This window comes from Cryptomeria japonica, chromosome 11 (genome assembly GCF_030272615.1).
Source record: "Cryptomeria japonica chromosome 11, Sugi_1.0, whole genome shotgun sequence".
Lineage (NCBI taxonomy): Eukaryota > Viridiplantae > Streptophyta > Pinopsida > Cupressales > Cupressaceae > Cryptomeria > Cryptomeria japonica.
The window spans coordinates 150,856,993-150,865,356 of NC_081415.1; positions in this window are offsets into that span (position 1 = coordinate 150,856,993).

An 8,364-nucleotide genomic window follows, 5' to 3' on the forward strand; every position below is an offset into this window, starting at 1 on the left:
AGTTCTTGCATCTTAATGTGTTTATCTTCTTTCATTGGAAATAACCTTCTAGCATTTAACATGTTATATAACTCTACCCATATTGATTTTCTATCTCTATTAATGTTTTCTTATATATATCTACATATAACAAGACTACTTCCTCTACACCTCTTTGTTCATCAACTTCTAATTTATCATAATAAAAATCAACATTTTTCAGCATCCCATCTTTAGTTATTTTATCAACAATTTCTGCACAAGTCTTGGGTGGAATAATAGTTACATTACCAATCTCAAGTGCCAAATTAATGTCACTCTTCTTCCTCCTCCTGCCAGTACCGGATGTAGCTATTGGTGTGGCCTTAGGTGACTACTTCTAGGTTGATAACTTTATAGTGACCTTTCTCACCAGTTGTTTCTTATCTTCCCCCTTAGGTTCTTCCGGTTTCATCCTTACAACCCTTTTGAATGCTAATGGTGTGTTATCCTTTTTCTCCCTTTCTCCAGGACAACCTTAATGAGTGCCTTAATGTCTTTTGAAACCTCATGTACAAATTTACTTTCCTTTCCTTCTTGTTTTTCCCTTTTCTTCTGGTTGAACTCAATTTCAACCTCAAGAGTCTTCTACTATGGAGTTCCACAGGGTTTCTCTACCTCATCAATTTCTGCATCAAGTACGATTTTTGCATATGCATCAAGGATTAATGTATCTACCTCATAGCCCATTTCTGCTATGCAAATCTTCCGAGGCTTGACTGCCTCCATAAGGGTCTCATCTTTCCTAACCATGAAACATATGTCGGTAGAGTATTTCTCTACTATATGCTCGGGTACTCTTATTCTAGACCTCATAGATATTTGAAAAGCCTTGAAGTAACCCCATACCTTATCATCTCTTAGACTTGCCAATGCAGCAATTGATTGTTTAAGTTGTCTTCCTACTAGAATATCAAAAGCCCATTGCTTCCTACCAGAATCAGGAGTATCATTCAAAAAATATAGCATTAAGAAGACTAACATGTTTCCATACCAGAAGGTGCCCTTCTTCTCACCTTTAATCTTTCCTAAGTTGATTAACAATTCTTCAAGCATCCAACCACAAAGATATAACTTTATATTTGTTAGGTCCTGAAGACAACTGAGAGGGGGGGGTGAATCAGTTGTCTAATAAATTCAAACCAAAAACAACTTAACCAAACTTAATGCTTAATACTGGTAGACCAAACTTTAAGCCGATAGACAGTTTATCAGTTAATTGTAGTACCGGTAAAGAATAATGCATGAAACAGAAAGACAATAATATCCACAACACATAACACCAATATTTGTACGTGGAAACCCTAAAAGGGGAAAAACCATAGTGGGAAACCTTACCCACAATTAGATGATACTACTACAGATAGTATGTGTGTACAATATGGGGTCTGCACATGCAGAAAGTCCAAGCGCCTAGAGCTCACTACTCAATCACAAAATGAGAGTCACACTGACTACAATTGGATGATTAATCCAATGATAATGTACTGCTCAAAATAACATCTCCATATGCTAGATTTTGTACCGGTTTAGCTCTGATATGCCTTCTTCAAACCTTCCTTCAGTCTTGAATGATGTCTGTGTGCATGCTCTTCTTATTTTCACATATACCGAATTACAATCCCTTTTCTGATCACTTTTTAATCTCACAAATGAGATCTTACATTTATATCATAACCTAAGACCAATTAAGTAGGTCGGCTCACTAAAAGATAATACAATAAAATAAATTACAAATAAAACAATATCCAATGCATGATATTGGCTCAATGCATTTACAATAACAAGAAAATCATCTCCTTGACATGGTGTGCTGATCTGGAATAGATAAGTCTGCTAGTGTATATCCTAGACCTATTTGCCGGTAACAGCAAATATGCAAAGTCGAATAAACCAATGAACAAATCACCAAGACAAAGTGTCTGAATGATGTCTTCGACATAGCCAAGTAGTCTTCAAATCTTTCCAAGTGCCAGTGAACAATATATCCTGTCAGTGAACCAAATACCGGTGACTGTGCATAAGTCGCTTGCCAGTGAACATAACCAATTCTTCAAGTGCTAATAGGTATTGATAAGTTTTGACATCAATGACAAAATCATATCAATATATCCAAAATACCAACAATCTCCCCCTTTAGCATTGATGGCAACATAAGATGGAAAAACCATCAAAGTGCGAAAGCAAAAATGCCAAAAACCAAAAAAATAATCTCCCAAAGAGATCATAACCATAAATCGTAATATCTCTCCTCAAAGTAACAATCTCTCCCCCTAGGAATAATATGTGTTTTCCATGTATTTTTCCATATCAATCTCTCCCCCTTTGACATCAAATACCAAAGCAATACAAAAACCAGATTCAGTTACAAAATACCAACTCAAGATAGTAACATATTACAAAATACCAACTACTCCCCCTGAGAAGTAGCTATCCTCATCAAAGCCGGAATAAAGATTTCTCTGTTAATTCAGTCGATTGATGAAAAACATCAATTGTCTAAGTCTCTACCAGTGGGGGTCTAAGCCCAAGCTGATCTATGAGATATTCAAAAGTTTCCTTAGGCAAAGGCTTAGTAAAGATATCTGCAATCTACCCTTTAGTATTCACATAAACCAGTTTCACTTCTTTTGCTTCAACATTCTCTTTCTGAAAATTCAATTTGATAGAAACATGTTTAGTTTTAGAATGTAATACCAGATTCTTGGATATATCAATTGTTGTTGTATTATCACAATAGATAGTTATAGGTTCCTTGCATTTTACCTTTATGTCCTTCAACATTCGCTTAAGCCATAATACCTGTGTGCAATTAGTTGCTTCTGGAACATATTGTGATTTTGTTGTTGATAAAGATGTGCATCTTTGTTTCTTACTCAACCAAGAAATTAGTCTACTACCAAGAAAAAACGCTCCACCGGTGGTGCTTTTTCTCTCATCTACATCTCCTGCCCAATTTGCATCTGTGTATGCACATAATTCAAAGTTTTCATCTCTAGGATACCATAAGCCAAGAATTGTAGTGTCTTGTAAGTATCGGAAAATCCTTTTTACTGCTGATTCATGATTTTCTTTAGGATTACTCTAAAATCTTGAAACAATACATGCTGCATTCATAATATCGAGCCTTGTTTGTGTCAAATATAGTAAACCTCCTTTCATAGACTTGTACCTAGCCGGATTAACAGATATTGATTCATCCCTTAGTGATAATTTGTTAGTTGTAGTCATAGGTGTGCTTACTAGTTTAGAGTTCTCCATGCCAAATTTCTTTAGTAACTCATTAAAGTACTTAGATTGACTCAAGATTATACCTTTATCAGTCTGTCAAATCTGCAATCCTAAAAATAATTTTATCTCTCCAATCATAGACATTTCAAATTCTTGCTGCATTTCATTAGAAAAGTCTTTACATAATCCATATTCTCCTCCAAAGATTATATCATCAACAAAAACTTCTATAACCAAGATGTCATCATTAGTCACTTTGTAGTATAAATTGTTGTCAGCATTACCTTTAGAAAAACCAATCTTCAAAAGATATTTATCCAATCTACCATACCAAGCTCTTGGAGCTTGCTTCAACCCATACAAAGCTTTCCTTAACTTGTAAACCATATCCTTGTCATTTTTCAAAGAAAATCCATCAATTTGTTCAATATAAACTTCTTCTTCAAGATCTCCATTCAAAAATGCACATTTAATATCCATCTGATATACTTTGTAGTTCTTGTGTGCTGCAAAAGCCAAGAATAATCTGACTGCCTCAATTCTAGCTACCAGTGCAAAGGTTTCATTATAATCAATTCCTTCTTTCTGTGAATATCCCTTACACACTAGTCTTGTTTTATTTGTGATTACTTTACCATCTTCATTAAGTTTGTTTCTGAATACCCATTTTGTTCCAATTACATTTTTGTCTTTAGGCTGGGGAACTAATGTCCATGTGTTATTCTTTTCAGTTTTGTTCTAATTCTTCTTCCATTTCTTTAATCCAGTGTTTATCTTCACATGCTTCATTAACTGATGCTAGTTCAATTTGAGAAATAAGACATACCTCTTCATTTGCCAATCTTGCTCTAGTCATAACTCTTTGATACTTGTTCCCAATTATCTGATCTTTAGAGTGGTTCAATTTTACATACCGGTGTGTCTTTGTTTGTTGTTGTTCTTCAGTTACTATGGAATTTTTAGATGATGTCGGTGTCACTGGATCTTCATTTTGTATTGGTGTATTTATTGTAGGTTCATTTTTCAGTATCTCTATTACCAGTTTAGAGTCTATGTACCTTGAAGTTCCTTTGAATTGTTCATCAATCTTCACATTTGTACTCTCAACAATTTTCTGTAATCTTTTGTTAAAACATCTATATGCCTTGCTCTTAGATGAATAACCAAGAAATATTCCTTCATCACTTCTAGGATCAAATTTTCCAATGTACTCATCTCTTCTAATATAGCATTTGCTTCCAAATATTTTGAAATATTTAAGAGTAGGAGTAATACCAAACCATAGTTCATGAGGGGTCTTATCAGTTTCACCTTTGATGTGAACTTTGTTTTATTTGTAGACCGTTGTACTTATTGCTTCTCTCCAATATACATGAGGTAGATTTGCTTCTGATAACATACTTCTACCTGCATATAAGATAGTTCTATTTTTCCTTTCTACAACTCCATTCTGTTGGGGTGTCCAAGGTGCTGATAACTGTCTTCTGATCCCATTTACTTCATAGAATGTATTAAATTCCTTAGATGTGAATTCACCTCCTTGATCTGATCTTAGACATTTTATTTTCTTACCGGTTTCATTCTCTACCATCAACTTCAATAGCTTGAATTTCCCAAGAGCTTATGATTTCTCCCTCAGAAAAGTAACCCAACACATTCTAGAATAGTCAAATGATTAGCATAAAATATCTATCTCCTTGTAAGCTTCTAGTTCTTGCTAGACCACATAAATTAGTATGAATTAGATCAAGAGAATTATTGGATTTCTCTAGAATACTCTTAAAAGATGCTCGAACTTGCTTTCCAAATTGATATTCTTTACATACCAAATTATGAGGTTTGACAATCTTAGGTAAATCTCTTACTGCCTTAGTTGTACTGATTTTCACAATGCAATCAAAATTTACATGACAGAGTCTCTTATGCCATAACTAACTTTCATCAATATGTGCAATCAAGCATGTCTTTTCACTATTATTCAAATGAAAGATATTACCTTTAGTCTGATTATCGGTTGCAATTTCCAAACTAGTTCTGTTAATGATTTTGCATTTACCATTCTTGAATTGTAACTAAAATCCTTTTTCAACTAACTAACCAACACTCAAAAGATTATGTTTCAATCCTTCAACATAGCAAACATTATCAGTATTGTGCTTACCATCCAAAGATATAGTCCATTTTCCTTTGATCAAACAAGCTTTATCATCTCCAAATATTACTAGACCTCCATTGTATTCCTGAAAGGTTAAGAATTTACTCTTATCACCAGTCATATGATGTAAACATCTTGAATCAATGATCCATTCATCCTTATCATCAATTCTAGCTGCCAGGGCCTACTCTACTAGTTGAATAGTAGGTGTCGATTGATCTTCTATAATAGAAACAAAAACCCTTCCATTGTCTGCTAGATCCTCATCAAAATCATCAGTGACTCCTTCATCAGCAAGGTAACAAGATTTGTCTCTATTCTTCTTAAATTTGTATCTCTGATATTCAGGGTTAGGCTTGTATGTTCTTTTAGCTTCTTGTTTCAATCTCGCATGTCTATCAGGACACCTAGAAGCCATATGAGCAATCTTATTAGAGTTAAAACATTTAAAGGGTTCTTTACCTTCATACTTACTTCCAATAGGACCTTTAGGCATTTTCCTTGCAAATAGTGCTTCAAGTTCTTCATTTTCTTTCCTGATTTCTTCAAGTTCTCTTGCATAAAAGGATTTCTAATTAGATTTGTCAAATGATGATGATGATGATGATGATGATGATGTTGATGCCTTGAAAGCTAAATTTGTCTTTATAGTAGCAATAGGACCAAATTATTCAATTCAAAAGCTGACAGTTTTCCAACCAAGGTATCTCTAGTTACTGATGCATTAGGCATTGTTCTTAATTCATTTATAGCAGTTACTTTCATTTTTTATGCCAGTGGCAATGCTCTTAAGACTTTTGAAACAATTTCATCTTCACTTAAGGTTCCTCCACAACATTTTATACCCAAAACAATTTCATTTACTCTTTCCATAAAAGCGAAAATTGTTTCATCCTCTTCCATTTTCAGATTTTCATACCTAACCCAGAAGGTTTCAAGTTTTGCAATTTTGACTGTGGTATCACCTTCATTAAATGTTTCCAATTTGTCCCAAATAGCTTTAGCAGTAGACCTATCTAACAATCCCATGATTTTCTGATCTGACAATGCGCTCAAAAGTGTTTCCCTTGCTTTGGAATCATTTTCCTCATCTTTAGTCAGATTTGGTGGATTAGGTTGACCTTGAGTAGGAGTAGTGTAACCATTCTTTTTAACTTCCCATATGTCCTTTCCAATGCAATTTAGATGTGTCTCCATCCCGATCTTCCATATTCCATAGTTAGTTGCATCAAGTTTAGGACTGTCCTTCCTAAAATAGTTTGAAGACATTGGATCTCTTTAAGCTGTTAAGCTTCTGCCAAAAGAGGACTAAGCTCTGATACCAATTGTTAGGTCCCAGAGACAACTGAGTGTTACAAGATAGGATTGTCCTTGCACCAAAATATCGACCTATCAATGCCCAATACAACCACTAGACTTATAGAATCCATAAGAGGCTGTTAAACCATGTCATGAATCCCCACGAATGACATTGGCCCACTGCCAACAATCCCCCTCCCAGCGTCACTTGCTGTGGCTTGCATGATTCAAACCTGTGATCAAGCTCTAATACCACTTGTTACAACCTAGGGTTGTCGTTGCACCAAAAGATTGACCTATCAATGCTTCATACAACCACCAAACTTTAATCCGGTAGATAGTTTATCAGTTAATTGTAGTACCAGCAAAGATTAATGGATGAAATAAAAAGACAATAACATCCACAGCACATAACACCAATATTTGTACGTGGAAACCCTGTAAGGGGGAAAACCACTGTGGGAAACCTTACCCACAATCGGATGATACTACTATAGATAGTCTATCTGTATAATATGGGGTATGCACATGTAGAAAGGTCAAGTGTCTAGAGCTCACTACTCAATCACAAAATGAGAGTCACACTGACTACAATTGGATGATTAAATCCAATGATAATGTACTACTCAAAATAGGATCTCCATATGCTGGATTCAGTACTGGTTTAGCTCTGGTATACCTTCTTCAAACCTTCTTTCAATCTTGAATGATGTCTGTGTGCATGCTCTACTTATTTTCACATATACCGAATTACAATCCCTTTTCTGATAACTTTTTAATCTCACAAATGAGATCTTACATTTATATCATAACCTAAGACCAATTAAGTAGGTCAGCTCACTAAAATATATTACAATAAAATCAATTACCAATAAAACAATATCCGATGCATGATGTTGGCTCAATGCATTTACAATAAAAACAAAATCATCTCCTTGACGTGCCATGCTGATCTAGAATAGATAAGCCTACCACTATATATCTTGGACCTATTTACTGGTAACAAAAAATATGCAAACTCGAATAAACCAATGAATAAATCACCAAGACAAAGTGTCTGAATGGTATCTTCAACATAACCAAGTAGTCTTCAGGTCTTTCCAAGTGTCGGTGAACAATATATGCTACCGATGAACCAAATACTAGTGACTGTGCATAAGTCATTTGCATGCTGGTGAACATAACCAATTCTTCAAGTGCTGATAGGTATTGACAAGTGTTGACATCAATGAGAAAACCATATCAATATATCCAAAATACCAACAATATTATCTCTCATCATCCTATATGCAGCCAAAATACATGAACTGGAAACTAAATTCAGTCAGTTTGATAGAGATACCTTGTATCCTATAACCATGCTTCCAAATTTGATGTCAGTGTCAGTGATAGTGCTCACCTTCATCAATCTCTTGTCTGATGTGGTATTGGTGATCTTCCTCACGAAGTCATTTGACAATTTCTTTTCCAGATGTAGCCCTACTAATGAAAAGTCACTAATTGCCCAAATGGTTTCCTTAGTGATTTTATAAGGTCTATCCAGCCATATGAATTCCCCATGTACTCTTCTTAGTACATATTTAATTATCTCATCCTCAAACTCTAGAATATCGAGAATATCTGTGAACCCTAGATCTTCAATGTGTTGATATGCCAATTTA